This window comes from Prionailurus viverrinus, chromosome A1 (genome assembly GCF_022837055.1).
Source record: "Prionailurus viverrinus isolate Anna chromosome A1, UM_Priviv_1.0, whole genome shotgun sequence".
NCBI lineage: Eukaryota > Metazoa > Chordata > Mammalia > Carnivora > Felidae > Prionailurus > Prionailurus viverrinus.
The window spans coordinates 139,740,246-139,752,313 of NC_062561.1; the positions used below are offsets into that span (position 1 = coordinate 139,740,246).

Below are 12,068 nucleotides of genomic sequence, written 5' to 3' on the forward strand. Positions count from 1 at the left end.
CAGGGAAGGGTAAAGGCACAAGAAAGTAGTACGAAATACAACAAACGGACCTTTCTCTCCTTATCTAATGCTAATTGTAGGCCATTAAAACCAAAGTCAATCAGACCGTACAGTATCTTCGAGAAGAACCAAAAGAGGAGGGAAGTTTGTCATTCCTGAAGTCTTCATTCACCAAGAGCACAGGAATCCTCTAAATGATAAACACCTCTTCGTGCCTCTGGCCCAGATGTCCAGTTAACTGTGGCCCAGTTTCCCTGCTGTTGGCTGAGCGGTTTCCAGAGGCAGGGTGCCAATCTGCACATTGCTGACATTAATCCTTTTTACCATCTTTCATCTCATCTCCCACCTCTGACCTCTGACAACTCCACATTGTCAGCTCAGAACGGGCCCCTTCCCTTGCCAGTAAAAATGAATCTTTCTGATAGGACCGAAGTGAAGCACCCTTATTGGAGTGGTGATACAGCAGGAGGGACCTACCCCGGCACCCACCAGGCAGGGACAGACTGCCTGCCTCTGGGCCCCACCCCCAAACTCCTTTATCTTTGGAAACACCACCCACCACTGTTATTTCAGAGCGGGTTCTTGGCTTTGGCGTGAACGGGAAACTGACCTGGGATCTTCAGTGGTTTTCTCAGTGGATAGCCCTAGAACAACAGAGTTTCAAATTTCTGGCTGCAATACTCTTCCTTTGCTTGGGAGTGGGGCCTGAGCAGTGTCAGGGGAAAGGACTGTACGGAGGGTGCTGATCCTTCCCCCAAAGTGTCCGTGGCAGACACAGGGTTGACCTGTGCTTATGAGGGCCTCGTGGGGCTGCGTGCACTTCCTCATGGGCCTTGCTGCCCAGTTGCCTCTGGTCGGACTGGCCTGGAGCCGGCAGAGCCCGGGTCAGGAGACAGGATGCAGGGTCTAGCCACTGTCTGAAGTGGGAGCGGGGACCGAGGGGGCCCAGCGCTGGGAACCGAGCGCTCAGACATTACTTCACATCTCAGCGGAATGATGCAACAACGTCCCTGCTGAGGGTTCTGTTAAACAGCTCAACGTTTGCTTCTCTGTCCTCAGTGATAGTCTTGTCACCAGGCCAATGGCTTCATCACAGGAATGAAGCCGGGATCCTGTGATAGCCATTTTTTGTTGTTGCTAATGAGAGTAATCATCCTGGGCTCCCACTTCCGGTCACGGTGCAAAAGCCAGAAAGAAGAAAAGTGGTACTGCCTTTCTAACTCCTCTTCCTGAAGACTAAATCTTTCTATATGATCCGTTCAACAAATATTCACTGAGTGGTTTTTGTGCCCAGGGCAATATGCTGGGTGCTGGCTTTGCTAGCGGATGCTGGGTTCAATAGCATCCTATCCTCAAGGAACTTGTGAGACGTGACAGAGGTTGGAAGTGCCCATAAAAACTAGGTGATCCAAAGTAGCATTCCAGAGACCTGGAGCTAGACGGAAAGAAAGGCTATTTCTACCTGAGGAAGAACAATCAGGGACTGGGCTGTGTTGAGTTGTCCTCGTATGTATGTTAGACTCGAGGGTGAGTGATTTACCTCTACCGTTGTAACTCAGTGAGCGTGTGGGCATGGGTGAGCTTTTCCTCTCTCCATCCCAGGATGTGGTAGAATCTGTATTTTACATCAAATCTCTCCTGGTCTAATCTTTATACCACTTCTTCTACAATAGATGAAAAAAGAGAGGGTGGGGGACCTCTCAGTAATTTAGAGTGACACCTGATAATAAACCCCACTGCCCATTCAAGATCCACCAGCCCAACACTGATAGTCCCCTGGGACCCACAGGAAAATTGACGAGGATTCCTTTTGGAGAATTGAGAATGGCCCGTGGATGTCTTCGCTTCTTCACCATAACTCCCATTCTTCCTTCTATCAGCAATGCACTCACAACACACCCCTTCCTCTCCCAGTGCCTAAAACATCACTTTCCAGGGACCTACCTGAAGATTCTACCCAAGAGAGGTTCTCCCTTCCCCCCCCCACCCCACCCCACCTGCCTGTTCAATTCATGAAATGCATTAACATGTGTAACGTTTGTTTTCTTAGCATCTACCTCTCTGACCGGACTGCAAACTCCTTAAGGGATCCTTTCTGTCTTGCTCATGATGGTATACCCAGCGCTTAACACGGGGCCCGACACATAGTAGATCTGTAAAACTTAGATGCATGAAGAAATTACTAAACGAATAAATGCAGTAGCCAAGACCGTGGTTGCCACACCAATAAGATGAAAGAATTCGAGCCAAGGATCCAGGTTGAATAATCTATGATTATTGGAAAACTTGGCAAACTCAAAGCTAGCTGCTCACCGGAAAAGGTTGAGTATGCCTGATTTACACAGAGCTTTCCAAGGGCCACCTGGGTGGCTCATTCTGGTAAGCGTCCGACTCTTGATTTTGGCTCAGGTCACGGTCTCACTGTTCTTGAGAATGACCCCTGCCATCTGCACTGTCAGCACAAAACCTACTTGGGATTCTCTCTCTCCTGCTCACTCTCTCAAAATAAATAAATAAACTTTAAAAAACAAATAGAGTTTTCCTACTAGAGAGAGAAAATAAGCAATCAATGGGAGAATGTTGGGCATTCTGATGTCATTTTTTTAAGTTTATTTATTTTGAGAGAGAGAGAGAGAGAGCAAGTGGGAAAGGGGCAGAGAGAGAGAGAGGGAGAGAGAGAATCCCAAGCAGGGTCCACAATGTCAGGGTGGCGCCCGGGGCGGGGCTCCATCTCAGGAACCATGCGTTTATGACCTGAGCCGAAATCAAGAGCCAGATGCTTAACTGAGCCACCCAGGTACCCTGATTTCATTTTTTTTTTTTTTTAATGAAAATGCCTAAATAATGTTTGCATTTGCTGACAAGTCAGGAAACTGAAATTGTACTTCATATGTAGGTAGATTGATTCACACAGCACGGGTAGGCAGGAGGCCCGGGCTTGGCCTCATCCACTGGGGACATTAATATGAAAATGGCTTCAAAATACTTTCTGACCATTAAAATTGCCTCTGCTCAAACCCACGAGCTTGCATGAAGTACCTCAGTTTCAACTTAGTTCTAGCACTGCCTTAGCGATCCTAAAAGTGGGTGGTCTGAACCTCTGCTTCTAAGCCTACTTCAGACTCAAAGAAACCACACATTAGTTCAAAACACAGAGGCCAGAGGGATTGACTGGATCAGCAATGTTGGTAAACACAGTGGCTTTTTTTTTCTGTAATCAGCAGGAAACACAAGCTCCTGTTCAGGACGAGAAGGGGAAAAAGCACCGAAAGTAATTTCTATCTGAAGCTGTTTAGCAGCCCCTGTGAAATGCATCATGGGTGTCATTCTAATTCCCACCAGACCCAGCTCCAAAAAAATTTTTAATCAGTCTTTTCTGTTTCCTGTTAGCAAAGACTTAGAGTTATGAAGAAACAAAAAAAAATCCACTGGGTATTCCCAAGTGTTGCAAGGCTTGGAATCCTGCACATCTTACAAACAGAAGTCAAAATTAAAAGTCTTAATTAAAAGTTTTGCTCTCATAATCGAATCTTGAACATGTGCCCTGTGGCTGCCAGTTCTGACATGGTAACTCATTTCAATCTTCCTCCAAAGGATAAGTCAACGGTATACGGGATGAACCATTAACAGAAGATTATTACTTATTATTACTTCTGGTTTTGAAGGGAATAGTTTTGAAGGCTCCCCAATCTGGAGCCTATGGTTAGGGCCCGAGGCCTGTAGTCAAACTGAAGTTTTCTTTGCTATACTTGAGCCCTTTCTTCACTTCTCCCATGCACACACGTATGCATGCCATCACAAAATTTCATATTAGTGGGAAGGACAAACACATTGTAGAGACCTTAAGTATTGAAAAAATCAACTGTAAAAATGGTGGATTCATCCAAGAAAACTCCTTTTATTTGAAAATAAGAGTCTTGGGGGCACCTGGATGGCTCAGTCAGTTAGGCGGCCGACTTCGGCTCAGGTCATGATCTCACGGTTCCTGGGTTGGAGTCCCATGTTGGGCTCTGTGCTGACAGCTTAGAACCTGGAGCCTGCTTCCGGTTCTGTCCCCCTCTCTCTCTGCCCCTCCACCGCTCACACTCTGTCTCTGTCTCTCGAAACCAAATACATGTTAAAAAAATAATAATAATTAAAAAAAAGAAAAGAAAAGAAGAGTCATTTCTGAGAGCGTTGGAGACCTCTTAGAAATGTCTGGAAGGGAAATGATGTGAACATCCTTTCTGCTACCAAGACTGTCAGTAGTTAAAGCCTACTATATTATGAAAAGCTCAGTTTCACTGATTAATTTTTTTAATGTTTATTTATTTTTGACGGAGACAGAGCATGAGCAAGGGGAGGGCAGAGAGAGAGGGAGACAGAATCTGAAGCAGGCTCCAGGCTCCGAGCTGTCAGCACAGAGCCCGACAGGGGGCTCGAACCCACAGACCGCGAGATCATGACCTGAGCTGAAGTCGGATGCTCAACCGACTGAGCCACCCAGGCGCCCCTCAGTTTTACTTATTAAACTGTTCATCCATGTTTGGAAAGCTTTGGGTGGAGCTGGAAGTAGGTGGGAAGCCAACCGCTGTGCCCATGTGACAGCAGCCATTGAGGGCCTCGGAGGAATCTGAACTGAAAGTCCCAACCACTGTCCCTGGCCTCCAGAAGACCTCTTCTTCTTGTGACCACCTTGTTAACCAAGATAAGGCCTTGCCTATGGCTTATTATATCTTGGTTATTCAACTGGTGGGTTCCACATGTGCCTGATGTCTCTCCAGCGTTGGCATACTTTTTGACTATTTCTGGCTGGGGGACATCTAGGAGGTGCAATTCTAATAATTCAATTGTTCCACTCTTTACAACTACAAGATTTTTTGAAGAAGAAACCTTAAAGCTGTGGCACAATCAACCTTCTTTGGACAATCTGTCCATGTAAATCATGCCTGATGGATCTATCCCCTTTGTCCCTGCATGACCGAAATGGAACCAAATTAATCAAGTCTTGTTATTCCATTTTGCCGTTTTGTATTTCTTAAAAATATAAATGTGGGGGTTTTTAAGATTTTGTTTTTAAGCTATCTCTGCACCCAATGTGGGACTCTAACTCACCACCCCAAGATCGAGTCGCCCGCTCCACCAAATGAGCCAGGCAGGCACCCCAGAAGTCCCCATATTTTGAGTGCCTGTAGGAGCCCTTTTTACCAAAGAGCAGCACCCTCTTGTAGATATTCTCCCAATGATCCAATAGCGATCCAAGTCATACCCCTAAGTTTTCTGTGAAGGACTCTCGGGTTCTATGAAAGCCTCGGTGGCTCTCCAGCCTACCATGTAACGATGTAACGGAAAGACCATCTCACTCCAAGAAAAGGCAGCAACATGCGGGGAGTGAATAAGGAATTTCACCTGGTGACAAGAAACACCACCGGGCTGAGCACTGCAGCCACCACTTTCTCCTCCCCCTCCTCCTCTTCCTCCTCCCCCTCCTCCTCCTCCTCCTCCTCCACCTTCCCACTCCCCCTCCTCTTCTCTCCCTCCACCTCTTCCCCATCTGTGTGAAGACAGAGGAGCCAGCTGATCAGACCCCTTCCAGCACAGAGTTGGAGTAAGCTTTCTCCCCTCAGTGCCTCTGAGTTTTGCATCTCTTTTCCTCCTCAAATTCATCTCTGAGGCTCTGTGGGGCCTGCAGGCAGGCGCATTCCAATCTTGAATATTTCCTTGTCAGGGAATCCTCATTAGCTGGCTTCTGGAGTCACTCTTTTCTCCAGCTCTCTCTGGAAAGCAGGAGTCGTGTCTTTGTCCCACGCTAATTTGCCCTCTCCACCCCTCGCACCGCAAGCCCACTGTTTCTGAAACAATAGACGGAGGAGAAAATAGTTCCGGGATTCGTCTCATAAATCTTTCACTGACTTTCCTGGAAATTCTCTACCCTTGAGCGAGTTTGGTGTGGAAGAGCCTTAGAAGATCATTCCTGACTCATTAGCCCATTTCTACAATGTGCCAGCTGGATCATCTGAAAATTATTCAGCTACCCAGGAGGGAAGGCTTTTTGCCAAACTATAGGCTAACTCGAAGAAGTTAGTGCAATCCTGTCGGAGGCAAAGCCAAGAGAAGGCCCTTCAGAGAACCATTTCCTGGCCCTCGGAGCATCAGTGCCCCCCTGGAGTGGATTTTTGTCAGAGATTCAGTCCCTGCCTGCAAACCTTCCTAAAGAAGGCTTCGGGAAGTTATCCACTGTGCTGCTGCCTTTCTGTGTATCTGGGAAGAAAGAAGTCCTATAGCTTACTATTCCTGATGGGGTGGGTCCTGGGGAATATTATTACCCTGCCCTTTCAGACCCCCATGAACTCAATCAGGCTGACAACACAAGCCTTTAAATTTCCATGTATGCACTCACCATTTATTTTCTGAATAACTTTTATCTCTTCTACTTTGGCCTCTTCCACGTCTAAGATTCTATCATCACTTTCTCATCGTATTTGTGTCTGTTTTTCTATCCCTTGTTAATGCTCTACTGGGCATGCCATTTTATCAATGACAGATTGATAAATCAATAAGAAATTCCACCATTTATTGAACCCTTACCTGTGTCGGGCACTGTGCTGGGGGCTTACATACATTAGCTCACGTAGGTCTCCACAGCACTGCTAAGTAGGTGTGTAATAGCCTATTTACAATGGAGGAAACCGAGGTTTAGGAAAACAAGCACTGTCAGTCACATCACACAGTTAGAAAGTGGCTGTCAGCATTCGAACCTTGCTCTATCTGGCTCATGAGCACTCTGGCCATAGCCATTGCCCTAAAACACAGAGAGCCCAGGAAACATAGAGTTTCTCTAATTACCAGCCATATCCGAGCACCTGCCATAGAGCTAGAGCAAGGTCCACTGTCACCAACTCTCTGAAGTCTGGTGCTGTAGACCCGGGCGGCCACAACAATTTCTGCAAAAAGGCACAATATAAGAGGAATTTAAGAATTGTCAGAAACCTGGAGGCCAGAAACATGTCTAGCTCCTAACACAGAGCAGGGTGCTAAATAGGTGCCTGATGAAATGCTTTTGATGATGAAAGAGAATTCCTCAGGCAAGGGAGACAGGAGATCAGTGAAGAGTATTAAATGAAGGCCCCCAGGGAACAAAAACAGGGGTGCCATCAAAGACAAAGAGACAAGTCAGACAAACATAAAACCAGCACAAGTATGAATAGAAAAGGTGAGGCTTTAGAAGTCAGAGCCATGGGAGAAGGTCAGAGAACATACCTGAAGTCCCTCTGCTGTCGAATCCCGTTCTTCAAATCTCTACATTTCCCTCCACCTCACTGCTAACGCTTCTGCGACATGGGCCAGTAAAGTGCCGAAACTTAATGAGGTTTGAGTTTAGAAAAATCGTTGGTGTGAATGAGGACAGACTTGGTTTTAACATATGTAGTCTCTCTGTCCTTAGTTTTCTCATCAAACATATCCATTCACCCTAACATATCGAAAGCCCAGGGCAGCACTTGCACAGGGGACTCGAAGCTGAGGTGGCCGAGCTGTCAGGAGGGGTCTGAGTGGGCGCTTCGAGGACCCAAGATTGTCCAAAGCCACAGGGGAAATGGTGGAACATTCACCACCACCATTGCCAGAAAGAGCGATGTATGGCTTTGCTCTTTTCTTAAGCTCCCAATGTGGCTTCATACTATATCTTCTATGAGCTTTTATTTCTGAATCTTGGCTAAACTCCTTAGGCTTAACCTACTGGCCTCAAAAGTATTGGGCGTTTGCGTTGTCCGTCTACCTCCTCACTACTATAGTAATCGGTTACGTACTCTTGTTGGGAATAAACATGATGAGTACCTCTCAGCTCAACTCCACCCATGCCATCACCGATGACTAGGCTAAAAATCAACAGCAGAAGAAATACGAAGAAGAGGCCATCCCAACATTAAGAGATATTCCTATTAGTGAAGTAAGCCAAAAATTCTTTCTTGCAGTCAAAGAACTTTGCACCAAAAACGAAATTGTAGGTAGACTAACAACAAGCATTTATTATAAAAGTTTTTGATGTAATGATTTTGACCATAATGATTTTGAATATCTCTCTTATTAAAACGCGATATCGGGGCGCCTGGGTGGCGCAGTCGGTTAAGCGTCCGACTTCAGCCAGGTCACGATCTCACAGTCCTGGAGTTCGAGCCCCGCGTCAGGCTCTGGGCTGATGGCTCAGAGCCTGGAGCCTGTTTCCGATTCTGCGTCTCCCTCTCTCTCTGCCCCTCCCCCGTTCATGCTCTGTCTCTCTCTGTCCCAAAAATAAATAAACGTTGAAAAAAAAATTTTTTTTTAATAAATAAATAAATAAATAAAACGCGATATCGATATCGAAATGTAAAAAAAATAAGTTGAACCTCTCTTAGATTAAGTTCCATGATGATCGTTCAAGGCTCAGCTTGTCCCCTTCTGAGGAGCCAACCTGCCCTCTCGCCCATAGGGACTTCTCTCTCCTCTAAAACACTTACCTTCTGCCCGCCTCACGGAGGGGAGCCCTGTCATCCTCACCTCAGTAAAAAGCAACTCTTACCGCGAACTGCTCAAGCTGAGACCCCAACATCCTTGGTTTGTCATTTCTTGCCCACGGTTACATCAGTCTGTCAGCAAGCCATGCCAACCACACCTTCAAAACATATCCCAGTGTGCACCCTTCCCCCATCCCGTGCCGTTCCCACCACCAACACTCTCTGGGACTCCTGCAGTGGCCTCGCAGCCAGCCTCCCTGCCTCCACTTGGATGTTCCTCTGCTATTTCTCCACACAGCAGCCAGAGTGAGATTTTCAAAATAAATCGGGCCGTATCATTCTTCCGCTTCACCACATCTAAACTTAAATCTAAAACTTCCTACCCGAGGCTACAAGGCTGTATCTGATCTGGGGCTCCCATACGCCCATGGCAACCTCTCTGACTTATCTGCCTCCTCCTATATATACCCTGCAGGTAAATGGACCTTCTTTGTGTTTCTCCAGTCACTAGGCTTGTTCCGTCCTTGGGGCACTGAACTTGCTGGTCTCTTCACCTAGACACTTCTGGTCCCAGATCGTCCCAGGGTTAACTCTTCTGTGATTCAGATCTCAGTTTCGCTGTTCCCTCCTCAGAAAATCAACACTTTCTCTTTGTCTATACCACCAATCCAAAATAGCTGATGAAACACTTTCGGATCCATCGCCATTTAATTTCTGTCATAGTACTTATGACTAGGTTGTTCTTGATTGCTGACTTGTTTACATAATTGCCAACCACATCTTCCATACCTGCATAATTAGAATGTAGGCTTCATTATATACCCTATGCCACACTATTTCCCCAGTGCCTAGGAAAGCGCTCTGTAAATATTTACTGGATACATTCATGTAGTACGATGTAAGTTTTCCTAACTAGGAAATGGTGCTACTAATACATAAAGGCTAGTGTGTTTCAGAGGAGAAAGAAAGCAGTGTGCAATGGCTGTGTCACGGGGGCCACATGGAGGTGAGACAAGCTGAGCCATGCAGCGGGAGTAGAAGCTGAGCAGTGAGAGGGAACAGGTCATGCATATCTGGCCAGGGATACGGCACAAGGACAATGTCCTCAATACACAGTAAGAAGCAGTAAGGTCTGGACACAAACCTAGGCAGCCCAACTCCAAATACTCCAAGCTCCAACTCCTGGTAAGCTGAGGAATTCTGTATTCATTCAGACCTGAGATGATGACCTACATAAAAGTGAGGCTGGAATGGAAATTGAGTGGAAATGAAAAGGAGGGAAAATGAGAGGGATGTTACAGAGAAGAGGGGAAGAGGCAGCAAGTTATTTTACTATAATTAAACAGAGCAGAAATAAGTTAGAAGTAGCAGAAAGAATCAGAGATGAATTTGAAAATGAAAAATAAACTTTAAAAACTGGAGAAAATGTGGGGCGCCTGGGTGGCGCAGTCGGTTAGGCATCCGACTTCAGCCAGGTCACGATCTCGCCGTCCGTGAGTTCGAGCCCCGCGTCGGGCTCTGGGCTGATGGCTCGGAGCCTGGAGCCTGTTTCCGATTCTGTGTCTCCCTCTCTCTCTGCCCCTCCCCCGTTCATGCTCTGTCTCTCTCTGTCCCAAAAATGAATAAAAAACATTGAAAAAAAATTAAAAAAAAAACTGGAGAAAATGGTAGTGCTATTGATTGTAAAGAGGGAGATCCAGATTATGTGGGAAGGTGGGTCAGATTTTAATGGAGTTGAGGCTGAGAAGGAGGCAGGGGCTTCTAATAGAAGTATCTAGGAAGCCATGGGAAATGTGGACTGATGTCTGGTGACATGACAGCCAGAGAAATGTGTCCCTGAGTCATCTAAACAGGAATCACAGGCGATGTTGTGATATATTCCAAGAGAGGGGAAGACTGAAGAGACTGTCCCTATGTCCCTCTGTTCAGCTGCTGCCTTCCAGTTTCAGGAAGGGGAGACCTGCCCCAAGGTAGAGGTGGAGGTGGATCCCAAGCATCCTCCCAGAACCACAGAGCAGCATGTTAGAGCACTAGGGAATTGGAGAGTCTATGACGTGGGAAAATATGATCCAGGTGCTGGTGCCCAAAGCAGGCAGGGTACATGTATCAGGAAGTTGAAAAGGTAGAAACCATTGGAGACTCATTGAGGAGGGAATGAGAATTTGGTCCAGAAATGGGGACAGATAGAAGAAGGGAGGGAAGCCAAGGGGGATATACATTATTTATGGTAAAAGACCCGGGGGGGTAGAGTCCAGTGGCCAAAGGATAAAGTGGCCAAATGTGACCAGAGTGTCCTGTGTTTCAAGGAGGTCAAGAAGAATAAAGTCTAAGAAAAGGTAATCAGGCTTTCCAATCGGTGAATTTACATTGACTATTTGGGAACAATTTCAGTCGAGTGTTGGGACAGAAACCAGATCACTTGGGTTTATGGGTAGGAAATAGAAATCCCAGATGCACAGAATTGGCTCAAGAGGAAGAATTGCAATAACTTTTTTTTTTAATACTCTTCTTTAGTGGATGAAGTCATGAGCTCAAAGAGAAGAAATGGAAGTGGGGGGTCAGAGGAACAGAGAAACGTTGGCATAGGTGCTATGAAGACAGTGTAGACGATAAACTTTCCGGTGTGGTGGTTATTCAAAAAGTGAAAAATGCTGAATGCGGTCATTTGTTCACTCAGTAAATACTTTCTGGGCATTGTCTTAGGCAAAGAGATAAGACCATGAATAAGACAGTAGCCCATGCCTTTAAGTAGCTTGCGGTGGTGGGTGGTCAGGGCAGCCATGATCATGCTCACGATTGCTCTTGTGTAAGACTTCATATTTGGAAAAGTACTTTAACATTCCCTGATTTCATTCAAACCAGACATGGTTCCTTTGAGGTCAATGTAGGGAAATTCACTTTGCAAAAAAAGTCAAACTAAGGCTGAGACATTAGAAGGCATGTTAAAGGCTCCAGAGCTAGTTACTAGGAATGTAAAAATGACAGCTCTTGTTTCTGGACTTAGAAATGACAAACAGAGGACTGGATGGACAGAAATACCTATTTTGGGCATCTCTTTTCTGCACTCTCTCCTCCCTCCCCTCTTTAAGTCAGATGAAATCTTCTTATATCTAATTTCTCCATCTGGGCTTAGCTCCAGCTTTGAAATGCAATTCAAGTCTAATACTCAACATTGGATTTGCATGTGGCCAAAGATAGCAGCCATCGTTTTTATTTTTTTATTAAAGTTTACTTATTTCTTTTGAGAGAGAGAGAGAGAAAGAAATTGGAGGAGGGGCAGAAAGAGAGGGAGAGAGAGAATCTCAAACAGGATCCACACTGTCAGTGCAGAGCCTGAGGCAGGACTTGAACTCACAGACTGGGAGAACATGACCTGAGTCAAAATCAAGAGTCAGATGCTCAATGGACGGAGCCACTCAGGCACTCCACTAGCCATCAGTTTTTAGATGAACAATGCGTAGTAGACAATTTTAGGTACATTAACTCGAATCCTCAAGAATCCAGCCATCCCCTAGGATTTCCTTGTTCCTTGACCTCTAGTGAACTTGGCTTGAACCTCAATTCTAAAAACCATGGAAGTTCCAAGCCCTTCCCTCA

At 45.9% G+C, this 12,068-nt stretch overlaps 1 pseudogene; it reads left to right on the plus strand.

Annotated features, from left to right (window-relative positions):
- Nucleotides 1-310: 310 nt before the first annotated feature.
- LOC125164425 (phosphatidylinositol N-acetylglucosaminyltransferase subunit P-like) overlaps nt 311-12,068 on the plus strand; it is a 63,803-nt pseudogene continuing 52,045 nt past the window's right edge.